This window comes from Cupressus sempervirens, chromosome 1 (assembly GCF_028749045.1).
Source record: "Cupressus sempervirens isolate cs-2001-9-10 chromosome 1, ASM2874904v1, whole genome shotgun sequence".
NCBI classification, from domain to species: Eukaryota; Viridiplantae; Streptophyta; class Pinopsida; order Cupressales; family Cupressaceae; genus Cupressus; species Cupressus sempervirens.
Window position 1 is genome coordinate 243,205,580 of NC_143118.1, and position 14,380 is coordinate 243,219,959.

General features: G+C 34.1%; 1 pseudogene; it reads left to right on the plus strand.

Moving 5' to 3' along the window:
• Positions 1 to 439: 439 nt before the first annotated feature.
• The window catches only part of LOC149577070 (ubiquitin-activating enzyme E1 2-like), a 60,267-nt pseudogene continuing 46,326 nt past the window's right edge, over positions 440 to 14,380 (plus strand).

Consider the following 14,380-nt stretch of genomic DNA (forward strand, 5'->3'; position numbering starts at 1 on the left):
ATACTAACATCCATACCAACATAAAACATTTTATCTCTCTTAATATTATCTAACGTCTACAAATCTAAGTAAGTTTTAATACCACTCTTATTCAAAATTAAATATAAATTTAAATCCTAACTAAATTAAATACTACTAAAATAACTAAAAAAAATAAAAAATTTAAACTATCATAATTTTAATACTAACTAAAGATATGCCAAAGCTAAATTCAATTTTAACTATAATAATAATACCACTATCTTCTAACATAACTAACCCAATACTAACATTCTAGCTAAAAACTATGACTAACTAAATATAATATCACCTAACTACATGCTAACTAATCTTACTAACCTAACCACAACTTACATACTAAAAAAACAAATTTAAAAAAAAACAAAATACACTAGCTACACCAACCACCCCCCCCCCCGTACACTGCCTAGGCCTGCCCATGCGCTGCCCAAGGCCTGCGCATGGTAGGCCTGCCCCTGTCCTCACGCAGCGAGATGAAATGCAAGACATGCGTTTGGAAAAAGGTAGGGTGGGGGGTATGAAGTATTAAATGTGTTGAGTTTCACTTGCCCCTTTCCCAAGCATTACAAGGTCAACGCATGGAGTTAGATTTATTTAGTATTAAAAAACACTTGCTTGCCCTCCCATGCGATTTGACCTTTGTACTTGGTGCAGGGGGACTTGAATTTAAGTTTGGATTTTTTTTTTGATTTATAAATTAATTTAAATGATGACCTAACCAAGTACTCTGACTCCTTAGCCACTAGGAGTTTAATGCAAAAAGTTTTATTGGTGAAAAAATGTCATCAAGATTTTCTATATAATATTTAGATTTCAAAAGTGTTTTATATATATTCTTTTTAAAGATTTAAAATGATGTTTATTTGAATCCAAGAGAATAATACAGAGAATATTCTTTGTAACTAGGGAAATTAGATTTTCTTCCATAGATTTTCCAGAGGGCCTTTCTAGACCTGGAGGTGCACATTTGTTTTTTTGAAAGCCAATTTTGACTAAGTGTTGGCATGCTTTCTTTCTTAGGTTCTTTGATATGCAAGATGAGTTTAAACATTTCTAGAGGCAATATGGAGTTATAATCCTCTTACTCAAATTGATACATAAGCATGGAAAGGATTATAATCTTCTTAATCAAATTGATACAAAAGCATGCAAAGGATTATAATCTTCTTAATCAAATTGATACACAAGCATGCAAAGGATAATAGTCTTCTTAATCAAATCGATAAACAAGCATGCAAAGTAATATAATCCTCTTAATCATATTGATTTTGTTCTTTATGAAACTTAACAAGGAATTATGATCCCATATTCAAAATTCAAAAAGGTGATGAATAATTCTTATCAAATTTAATTGTATTACTAATGAAGCTTAACAATGAATGTGATAACTTGGTGATCACCATGTAGAATTATCATTACATGCTAATATTCAAAACATCGAATTGAAAACTTCAAACATCAATTGTCTTTCACTATCATAATTGAAACTTAAAATTTCCCAATTCAAGACATTATCTATCATTCTAATTTCTCACATACATATGCCAAAAAATTGGAACCTCATGAGAGCATTGCAAGGAAAATTTCATAATCTTTTCTTTTCTCTATTATTCATCCTGGTTCAAGGCTCCATCGGGAAAGAACCAGTAAGAAAACCCAATGTCTTTGCCACTACATCAAAATCAATTACAACTTACAAAATATTACAATTCAATGAGATTTCTTCAAGGATTCCACAAGAGAGCTTTTATCAAATGTCTACATTGCTTCAAGGAAAAACATGAAAAAGACAAGAACCAACATGGAGATAACAACACAAGGAGATAAGCAAAATGAACATGCATTCCCACCCAGTTTCACAATAGGTCCAACAATGGACCAATATAGGGGAAAGGTGGATTTTCTCAATAGGAGAAGTCAATCACCATACCTTCACTTAACCCTTTCGGGGCTAAAACTTCAAGAACTTCCATTCTTTCACAAGGCCCTTTCGAGGCTATATCCACAAGGATTTTCATTCTATTCCACATTCAAGAATTCTCAATAACAACAAGGTATGGGATGACAAGTAGGGGCCCATACACCCTACCCTTTCTCCTTCCTCTCTCCATGAGAGGAGACTCTACACTATTGAGGTCCAACTAATGCCCTTTCCCCAAGCATGGCCACTTCTTCCCTATCCAAGAGTGAGTGTTTCCAAAAGCATCCCCATGAAAACCTCTCAAGAAAAATCAACACACCAAGAAGGCATATGAATAACATCAAAAGAAACAAGATAAAATCCCTCCCAAATCCATCCCCAACACACAAACAAGAAATGCATATCTACACAATGTCTCAAACATGATTCAAGCAAGATTTAAAACATGAACACACATAAAGAACCATTCATGGAGAGAAGAACTCCTACCTTCATAAAAAGAGTTATGGCAATGGTGGTTTGAGAAGAGCTTCCCCTTCTCCCTTCAATCTTCAAGACTTCCTCCAAAACTAGAGGATTGGGTGACAAAAAACTAAACTCCCCCAAACATGCCCCTAAGTATGGTCCTTAACTCCACTAAGCTTCAAGTAACTCAAGATGGAGGTTTGGTTTCACTAACCCAAGTAAAGAGCCACCCATTTTCGAAATCAGCCTATAATAGGGTTTTTAAGAGACCCTAAGAGTCAACCTAGGAGGCTAAAGGGTTGGAAAGCACCCCCACCCATACCCTTACCCATAGGGGTACTTAAATTTAATGTTTCTAAGCCTTTAAAGGCTTATTTGGAACAATTACAGGTTAGGAGAATAGTAAGATCAAATTACAACCTTTAAAGAATTACAATATAAGATTAGCACAAAATTCACAAGTAGTTTAGCTCCGCTTTTCTGTTGAGTTGTCTCGGCTAATTTTCTTGCACACTCATTGCACACATCAGTAGGTCCAAAACCACATGCATAATGTGAATTACATATTAGAGGAATTATATAAATTAAAGCATCCATTTCTCAATTAAATAGTTGTTTATCTAATTCTACTCATATTTCTAACCTTTCGACTTGCATAACCAAATGTGTCAGTGTTGCATACATTTTCTTCATTGTTATGCATATTTAAAAGCATTAAATGACAAAAATCAAATAACTGAAGTAACATCACACATCGTAAAAATAGCTTAACAATGTTCAATGTATCCAATAATGTTCTGACATAACAAACATGAGTATCAAAATAACAATGTATCATCGGTGCTAGGATGGGTCGGGGCGAGGCCTCACAAAAATCATCCCAAACAAGAAATGGTGATTGAAAATGTTCATCATATATATCACATAACTCATATAGATTATACCCAATTACCAAAGGGAATTTGGGTGGCAGCGAGAAAAGTAAGCTCCAATTGAGTAACCTTATATGCATTTGAGCTAAACAAAGCAATGGTAAAAGTAATTCATTAGCAAAAACATAATATGTTTTCAAGATGGTTGCAAAATTGTTCTCACTTATGGAGACAATTGCTCCAATATACTCATTTTGACTTATTTTCTCTCATTCTTCCTAGATGCTTGCTAAAGCTTTTATTTTCACAAAATAAATAGATGTTTTCCTGATTGATTTACAAATTGTATCTTGATTATTGAACTTTAATACCAATGACATTTGACATATAGGCCACCAATGATTAGTTCGTCCTTGAGACACTTACATTCCATGTTCTCAATAGCTTTAAATTACTTTCAAAACCCCAACCTTTACAAACCACATAACCATTACGAACCATGTGATGAAATTTCTTAAGGCATTCTATCACTAGCTATAATGTTGTCTTTATTTCCACATTTTCATATAAATTTACTAAGGTGGTTGCAAATATAGCATATGAAAAATGTCCATATCCTTCATGTTTTAGTGAGTGTTAAGTCATTTTTCAATGCCCTTATTTCTTAGAGGCCATGAGATGGTTGCAAATGACTAATTTGGGAGGTTGTTCATTCACATTGTATATGGTGGAATAATATGATGTAATGTGCAATGCTCACCTATAGTTTGCTTTTATATTCTAATTTCCAAATTCTTTTGGGCTGATTTTATGGATTGATTAGTTTCAGTGATACTGGATTTATAGTATTATGATATTATTTCATGACTTGGATTACAAATATATCAATTATAATCACTTAGTTTATTTCATTTCACTTGTTGTTAATGATGTTTTGATGATTCCTAGTTAGTAAATGTGGTTTCTTTCATAGCAATGTTAACGTGATGTCTTTAATGATGACTACATTTGTATTGATAGAGATGCATTATTATATCTACACATTTGATAAGTTGGCTCATGATTTATTATGGTACTTACCCCATACTTGCATGTGTATGGTGCATGTGTCTATTTTATCTTATGTTTGACGTGTTTGATGTGGTTAAGGGAGGGAGTCATAGTCACCTGCTAGTCAGGATCTACACAATGTACCACTCCCTACCATTGCCTATTTAGTTTAGATATATTTATATACATGTACATGCTCATCTTTTATGTAGGATGCAATTATCAGGCATCAACTTCCCTAAATTGCTAGGATGATCATGCCCTATTACAAATACTCAAATGGTGAGAATGGGAAGATAATAATGAGGTCCAATCCCAGCCATAGCCTAAAATACTTGTCCTACAAGGAGGACTCATAATAGACTATCTACCCTTTTAAAACCTGTGAGTCTTTTGTGTGTATGTGGTTTGATTCTTGCTTTGGTTTATTTTCCTTATGCATTTCTTGAGGTTTAACTTGGTGATTTTCCTAAGAGACTAGTTATTTATTATTCTTGAATTGACAGATGATATTGATTTATCAAATGTTATTTAATTTAAAAGTGAAAAAAAAAATGTTAAAATAGGATAATCTTGCATTTTTAAAATTAAATAGATTTTTAGTTAAATTAAAGATTATATTTAAAAGTCCTAATTTTAGAGAACTATGTTAAAAAGATTTGAAAATTAAATATTACATATTAAACTCTAATTATGGTGTACCATTATTATTTAATTAATAAATTTTTTGAAAAATAGTGTTGGAATATTCAAATATGAAAAGAGTACTTATGAGGGGGGGGTGAATCATAAGTATCACACTTTAGCCAATAAAACTTTTAACTTAAAGTAAATTGCATGCATGTAAATACATCAAATAAACATGTAACAACACTCATGCATCAATAACTCATAACACTAGAATTTGGTAACCCAGAAACCCTCCAGGAATAAGAAGGTAAAACTGGAGTGGGGATGATACCCACAAAAATTACTGTAGCAATATTGTTCAACCACTTCTGATGGTTTGCCCTGCTAAAGGCTTTACACTGTATTAATAGTGACCTGGTTAGAGGATTTACAAACACTTAACATGAAGTGTCACCCTGTTAAAGGATTTTAATCACCTAATCAAAAGGATCTATAGAATAGCTGTAAAGCTAACCTATCACCATAGGATTTTCATTCTAATACAATTGCTAGAGAATATTAGATACAATAAACCTGATAGATTACAATCCTTGATTGCTGAATGCAAGCTCCTTTTTCACCTTCTCTTGATCTTGATCCTTTGTGATCTGATAACCCTTGCTTCTGAAAACAGATTTGCTTATGCACCCTTGTATGTCCTTTCATATATTTTTACAATGAAATTTCGTCTTCCTTATAAAGACATTTGAGGATTTAGGGTTAGGTATGGATCTATGATCCATATTCAATCTTCATTTTCCACTCAATACTTATCTTTTGTTGATTGGTTGCATGCCTTTAGCATTTTTCTTATTGGTTGCATGCAAATTGCATAGGAAAAATAAAAGATTTGATTTTATCATTAAATCCCTCGAAGTTTACCTTCTTTCAGCTACAAAAACTGTTTGCATCATAGTTTGTGCAATTTCAAACTTTTATGCTGATCTACTGAGTTACTCGGCTCCTGAAGTATTGCTGATACTTGGCACATGTTTTTTCCTGGATAGCTCAGCACCTAAACAAAACTGTATCACTCGGCACCTATTATACTCGGCACTTGTTAACACTCGACACCTGTTACACTCGGCACTTGTTAACACTCGACACTTGTTACACTCGGCACTTGTTAACACTCGACACTTGTTACACTCGATACTTGTTAACACTTAGCACCTGTTAACACTCGGCACTTGTTAACACTCGGCACTTGTTAACACTTGACACCTATTGCACTTGGCACTTGTTCTTGATCTTGGTTAAGTGTATTGACACTCAGTTGTCAAATTTATTATTTAAGCTAACAATCTCTCCCTTTGACATGAGTGGCAAAAACACTTAATTAAGATCCTTGTGACTCATTAATTTATCCTACATTCAAAATTTGCTATCTCAAAATTTGCTCCCAAAATTTGCTATCTCAAAATTTGCTCCCAAAATTTACTATCTCAAAATTTGCTCCCAAAATTTACTACTATCTCTTTGCTATCTCCCCCTTTTATCATACTTATCATTTCATTCCTGTACTTAACTCCCCCATACTTAATCACTTCTTATTACTCTCTTATTACTTATTCTCCCCCTTTTTGGTACTTATGTCAAGGGTCTTATAATGAAATGCCATACTTAGCCAAAAATGTGCTATTTACTTCAAGGTGTACCTTCAGAGCTGCATCCCAATTTGCTAATGCGACATCCAATGTCTTATGCTGGATGGTAATCTCTGCTGCTAGGTGTACAAGTCCATTAGATGAAGAAAGATTGGGGTCTTTCCTGAGGACTGTCTCTACATTTATCTACTCCTTGTGAAGTAATTCCAAATGAGGAGTTATTGACGATTGAATTTGCATCAGTTTAGCTTTTTTGGTTGCCTCCTTTGCTGCTAAGACAGCTAACTCTCTTTGTGCGTGAAGCGATTGGGCAAAATGCTTCTCACTCTGAGCTGGATTTGTGGGGAGTTGCATGCTAGAAATTTTTAGATTGTTTTCCAAGCTCAGTATTTTCTGGCTAATGTCTTGTGTTAATGTGGAAAAATCACACAACTTGTTGTACAGGGAAAAGATGTTTCCTAGTACAATTTTAACTATTATAACTTTCTTTGCTAGTTCATCTTGAGACAGTGCTATATCACCAAATATTTTACTATTTACCTTACCTTGGAACTTCCTTTCTGACCATTCAAGCAATCTGGCATTTGTTTCTTGGTCTTCATTAGTCACCTGGTCAACTATATCAGATAGTTGCTCTATAATTGGTCTTGACTCATCTAGAGATTGTAAGCAAAAAGCTTCTGTGAATATATCTTTAATTTCATTCAAGGTAAGCTTATGCTTGTATTCTTTTCTTAGTGCTTCTTGTCTCCTTCTTTTGTCCAATGCACTCTGAATTTCATTAATCTTTTCTTCAGTAAGAGTGCTAGATTCATAATATGGGATCTTTATTTCTTCATCAAGCTCAGGAACTCCATAGTGAAGTTTCCTGACTACTTTTGATGAGCTCGAGCCTGGTGTCCTGATTTGCAGTTGTAACCCATCTGTGCTCGGCTGCTAAAGAGTCTGTGTTGGAGTACCAGATTTTGGTAATGCAACCAGGGTTTGTATTACAGTCTCCTTCTTCTTCTTTGTCTCATCTTTTTCTTTAGCTTGAATATCCCTTTTATGTTTGCTAGGTGGGGTTGAACCTGTTGGTTGTTCAGATGCTTCTTTTATTTCTCCTGCTGTTGTACTCAACATTTGGAGTGTATAAGTGACTATATTTGGTGGAGGTGGTGGTGGAAGAAATAGAATACCAGTAGTTTGTATGGTCAAGGATGGCACTTGTGCTTTTACCTTAACTAACTCTGTTTTAACTTCTAGATTCTGTAATTCATCAACACTGACCAATACAGGATTTGAACTTAATTTTGTTACTAGTGATGATTGGTCAAGGATTTTCAAATCCTCTATAGTTAATGGATTGATGTTTGGATTTGAAGTGTCTGTAACATCTTTTATCTTTATGATATCTATAGGTGTGATGGTGGCATGAGGAGGACTAGGAGGAGATACCTGTATGTCTTGCATACTTTGATCTTGTGGCTCAGCTATATCTTTCTCTTCCTCTTTCTCCTCATTATGTTCCTCTTCTTCCTTTTCTTCTTTACTCTCCTTCTCCACTAGTTTCTTCTCTTTTTCTTTGGTTTCTAACACCTTCTTTTCCTTTGTCTTGGCACTTGCCTCTGCCTTATATTCTTCATTATATACATCTTCTATTTTCTTGTAAACTATTTTCCACAATCTTGTGGATTTAGTAACTACCTCTTCAATTTTATTCTGCAATATGCTAAATGCTCTATACTTGGGAGTTAATCTATTATTATGCCTTTTTACTGCATTTATTACTTTATCTTTAGTCAAATCAGGCAACAATCTGGCTAATGTTGACTCCCTTATCTCTTTTTCCATTTGTAAACAAAAATGCCATTTATCCTCTACAATTTTATACAATTCTCTTGGCATAGATTCATCTATTTCTAGAGGTGTGTGCTTATATTCAGCCATCATAGCATACACAAATTCCTCTAATTTATTCTGCTCTTCTTTGGTGAGCTTAGAAAAATTCAGGTTCTTTAAACCTTTTAAATTATCATTCCTAATTTTTGAACATAATTTATCAATAGAAGTCTGGGGTTTGTGTCTTACCACTTGAAATTGACTATTGTCCTCTGACTTTGTTTTCTACTCATCTATTTCATGCTGGGGAATAAATTTCCTTTTGCCTCCTCTTGGGCTTTTTGTGTTGCAGCCCTTGTGGTAGGTCTCTTTGGTGCAGGAGCAGTTGCTTTCTTTCCCTTGGATTGAGGAGTAGAAGGAGTTGTGGTCTTTCTCTTGACTGGTGCTTTCTTGGCTTCTTCTACCTTAGCACTTTCCTCTTTATCTTCACCTAACCCTTGAGTCAGACCTTGAAGTTTATCTCCTTCTTCTTCAATGTCTTCTCCTTCTTCTGATGTTCCTTCTTCTTCAATGCCAAATTTTCTTTTTATTTGTCTCACCATTTTCTCTTTCTTCTTTACTGCTGAAGCAATCTTCAAATCTATTATCACCTTTGTTTTGACAACATCATAGGTTCCAAACTTTTTTTTCATTTTTATCAGCTTCTTCTGCAAGTAGGGTTGTTATTGCTACAGAGGCTTGATCAACATCAAGTTCATAACCTAGTGGCCTAAGCCATCATACTCTAGGTATAACTGCTTGTATGTAGGTATAATCTATATCTACAAGAAAACAAATGTCTTTTTCATATTTCTTAGTCAATGAGACTAGAATTCTCATTCTTTGTTTCATGGACTTTTTGAAGTCCTCAAAGTAACCAGTCATTTGGGCATCAAAATTTTCACCCATCTGTTCAATGTATCCATTAATTTGTTCAAAAATTGTTTTATCTGGATTCCATCTTACTTTATCCATAGAAGAAAATTCTTTCATTAGATAGAAAAACATGCACATCAAAACTGATCCAAATTTGCATTGAGCTCCCTTGCTCTTCCTTATAGCTCCTAGATTTTCATTAATCTGTTGAAACATGAGCTCTGCAAAATCATAAGTATGATCCCTTTTGATTATCTTGTATGCAACATCAACTGCTATACAAGGTACACTGTTTAACCTACTTGATTGATATAATTTATGTGAAATGATTCTCACAGAAAAATCTAGTAGGGGATCTATGATTGTGTTGATAGTCATTCCTCTATTGTTCCATTTGGCACCTATATTTTTCTCTATTACTTCCCTTTTGTCACTTCGTAGGATCTTTGGCCGATCTAGGGTTGGAATACCAGTAACCCTATGAACAATTTTCTTGGTGAATTTTATTGGCCGTGACTCTAACCAAAAAGCTCCATCATGTATTTGGCTCAGAACTATCCGTACCCATTCAGTTTTGAAAATAGTCATAAATGCTAGGGTTTTGGTTAACCCTTTTCTTTCTATTATTGAAAACTCATTTTTTAGTACTTTGTTTTCACATAGCTTATCATATGCATTAAATATTTCTAAGTCTCCTATGGCACCAATTTTGCAATTATAACATCTGCAAACATCTTGGACCATAACAACTTTATCCGAAACAACTGATAATGCACCTGCAGGATCATTCTTGTACGCTACTTCTAGTATGGGCTTAAATTCAGGTTGTTTAACTTTGTTGCTGACCAACTGTACTTCATGACTCTTTATACCCTTAGTGGTTCCTGACCCAGATGCCATTGTTTACCAAACTAAGGTTTATGATTTAAACAAGTTTATAGGTCCTACGTAGCTCAGCACTTAAGTAAAATACCTTAAATCGATGCAACTTGTCTTGAATCGCTGTTGAAATCTTCACAAATGGCTTCTGAGCTGATCTTGATCTTCTCCGCTCTTTTTGGCTTTGCTTCTCATTCGAATGGTGGGAAAATGATCGAAAATTAGATTTATGTACCCTTCAAAATAGAGTAATAAATGCTTAGTACGCTACCAACTGTCTACTCGGCACTTGAAAAGTTTTGTCGTGACTCGGCTCCCATTGTGTTTTACTTTACTCGACTCCTATTAATATTTCACAGCTCAGCTTCAACTATCAATTTAGTCATTGTTAGCAACTCGGCTCCTGAAGGAAACTTTGACATATCTTCACAAAAGTTCTCAATTTCATCTTTGCTTATGCTGATTTCATTTTTGCAGTTCTTATATGTCTTGGGACTTGATTTATGATGTAACTTGGTTTATCAATCCCACACACTTATTCTTTGCTTAGTTTGATGAAGTGTGATCACTTGACCTATTAGGTGAAGTGATCTCTGTACTTGATGTGCTATACTCATTTTTCTTCCTCCATGTCTTATTCATTTCACTTCTAATATGTTCAACATCTATCTTTGCCTTTCCATTGCTGAACTCAGAACTTGCTGCCTTTGACCTTGTTGGGCAATTCCTGCTGACATGACCAGTTTTTAAGAAACTAAAACATGTAGTTTGACTCAACCATCTTTTGTAGTTCCCTCTAAAATGTGTTCTTATGTAGTTCTGTGGGATATGTCCATATTCTTGACAATAGTGACAGCTGTACCTGGTGTTGTAATCCCAAAATTCATGGTTTGATGTCTTTACTAGTTGATTTACTATCCACATAGACTTTGATCTACATTCAAAAGCTCTATGTCCATAATTTTTGCAATTGTAACAATGTCCATCAAATCTTGATGTCTTGATAGTTTGGGTTCTACATTCATATGCTTGATGACCTTGCTTCTTGCATTTATGACAATGATTTATGCTTTTGGGTTTGACATGCTGATGGGCATTCTTGCTTCTACAGACATTAGATGTATGTCCTTTCTTTCCATAGAAATGACATGTAGGTTTAACATCTTTGCCTTTTAACATTATATCCAAGCCCTATTGTATCATGGGTTGATCTTGGAAATTTTAGTACTTGCTCAAAATATTTGATGGCTTCACTTGATTTGTTGAGATTTTTTGCCACCTCTCTTTCTCTGTTCAATTCATTCTACATTTGTTCCTTCTGCATCTTCAAAGTAGAGATCTCAATATCTTTCATATTGAGTTCATGATGAAGATTCATCATTTGAGCAAGTGTATCCATCTGCATGTTTGAGATCCTTGTCAATTTAGTACATTTTTCTTCAAGTCTATTTGCAAGATTCCTTTTGTCATTTTCTATCATGACCTTATCATCAACTGCTCTTTTCTTTTGTTCAGTAATTTCACATATCATTATAGCCTGTGATTCATGTTCCATCCTGAGAGATCTTATCTCATCTGCTTGAATTTTATTTTTCTCCATCAGTTCTGCTATTGCTGTATCAAACTCTTTAGTGTCTCCACTAGAAAGTATGTTGGTGGTATCAATCTCCTTGTAGTGTATATCATTTTCAGCTATGGCTAGATCCTTCCTCTTTTTTAATGAGTTTCTCAATTTGTTTCTGAATTTCTCCAAGCTATGCAAAGCAAGTTGCACATCTATCTTTCAATGATCTTTCCAAGTTTGAAAGCTTCCATCTTTAGATCTTTTCCTCCAAGCTGTTAGGCTTTTCCTTGTGAGAACCTGGATGTGCTCTGATACCAATTGTTGGAATATTCAAATATGAACAGAGTACTTATGAGGGGGGGGGGGGGGGGGGGGGTGAATCATAAGTATCACACTTTAGCCAATAAAACTTTTAACTTAAAGTAAATTGCATGCATGTAAATACATCAAATAAACATGTAACAACACTCATGCATCAATAACTCATAACATTGGAATTTGGTAACCCAGAAACCCTCCAGGAATAAGAAGGTAAAAATGGGGTGGGGATGATACCCACAAAACTTACTGCAAAAATATTGTTCAACCACTTTTGATGGTTTGCCCTGTTAAAGGCTTTACACTGTATTAATAGTGACCTCGTTAGAGGATTTACAAACACTTAACATGAAGTGTCACCCTGTTAAAGGATTTTAATCACCTAATCAAAAGGATCTATAGAATAGCTATAAACCTAACCTATCACCATAGGATTTTCATTCTAATACAATTGCTAGAGAATATTAGATACAATAAACCTGATAGATTACAATCCTTGATTGCTGAATGCAAGCTCCTTTTCTGCCTTCTCTTGATCTTGATCCTTTGTGATCTGATAACCCTTGCTTCTGAAAACAGATTTTCTTATGCACCCTTGTATGTCCTTTCATATATTTTTACAATAAAATTTCGTCTTCCTTATAAAGACATTTGAGGATTTAGGGTTAGGTATGGATCTATGATCCATATTCAATCTTCATTTTCCACTCAATACTTATCTTTTGTTGATTGGTTGCATGCCTTTAGCATTTTTCTTATTGGCTGCATGCAAATTGCATAGGAAAAATAAAAGATTTGATTTTATCATTAAATCCCTCGAAGGTTACCTTCTATCAGCTGCAAAAACTGTTTGCATCATAGTTTGTGCAATTTCAAACTTTTATGCTGATCTACTGAGTTACTCAGCTCCTGAAGTATTGCTGATACTCGGCACATGTTGTTTCCTGGATAGCTCGGCACCTAAACAAAACTGTATCACTCGGCACCTATTATACTCGGCACTTGTTAACACTCGGCACCTGTTACACTCGACACTTGTTAACACTTGACACTTGTTACACTCGACAGTTGTTAACACTCGACACTTGTTAACACTCGGCACTTGTTACACTCGACACTTGTTAACACTCGGCACCTGTTAACACTCGGCACTTGTTAACACTCGACACTTGTTACCACTCGGCACTTGTTAACACTTGACACCTGTTACACTCGGCACTTGTTCTTGATCTTGGTTAAGTGTATTGACACTCAGTCGTCAAATTTATTCTTTAAGCTAACAAATAGTGATATTTAAATAATGCACTTATGTTATCTTTATTAATTAAATAATGAATGAATTTATTTTTATAAATTTATTTTAAATTTAATGTGGAGAAATAATTTTTTTATAAAATAATAAACGAATATTTTAATTAAAAAGTGAATTATTTATGCATGAAGTAAATAATTAAATAAAATAATTTCAATTTTAGAACTTGTGGAGATAGAAAACCTAAAAGGGAATTAGAGATCTATATTAGAGGGGTTTTGGGTCATTGTTGCACACATAGGTTTTTGGAGGGCAATATTCGGATTTGGAGCAAACAAAATTTTTGGTAGCTTGAAGGGTTCTATTTTAGCAAGCATTTCACTAAGTTGCTAGATTATTAGCATCAGCATGAGGTAGGGTTTGAAACGCATGATTATATATTTCATTGAAAAGATCTAAATGCTATGTCTTCTAGGTGCTTGGAATTTGTTTGTCATTTTATTTTTTTAATCTCAGATATGTCTTGTGAATTAAAAGCCCTTATTTGATTCTTGAGGGGAGAAATTTTTTGCAAGAAATTGAATTTGATAGGCTAGGATTTGCATGAAAATCAATTTTAAAAAATAAAATAAAATAAAAGACTTATTACCATATTAGATGCCTGTCATAGAGCCTCGTACTCTCAACTTTGATTATTTAAATTTCTTTTGAATGATATTCTCGATACCACATAAAAGAGAGGGATGGGATGTTTAATCAATTACATTTTTTTTAATGACCTGTCACATCTCTCTATACTAATGATAGTTTGGAAAAGGAAAGATAAAATATTTTAATATGTTTCAAATAAAATAAAATATTCCTACACATTCTTCTTAATCAAGTTTGACAATCGCCCCAAACCTATGGAAAAATAAAATAAAATTAGCACCAATTTTAGAACTGGATTCATTTTTTTATTTTTTTTCAAATCGTTGTTTTGTCCATGTTCTTGTCCAAAGTAAGAAGGTTGACCTTGTTTGTCAA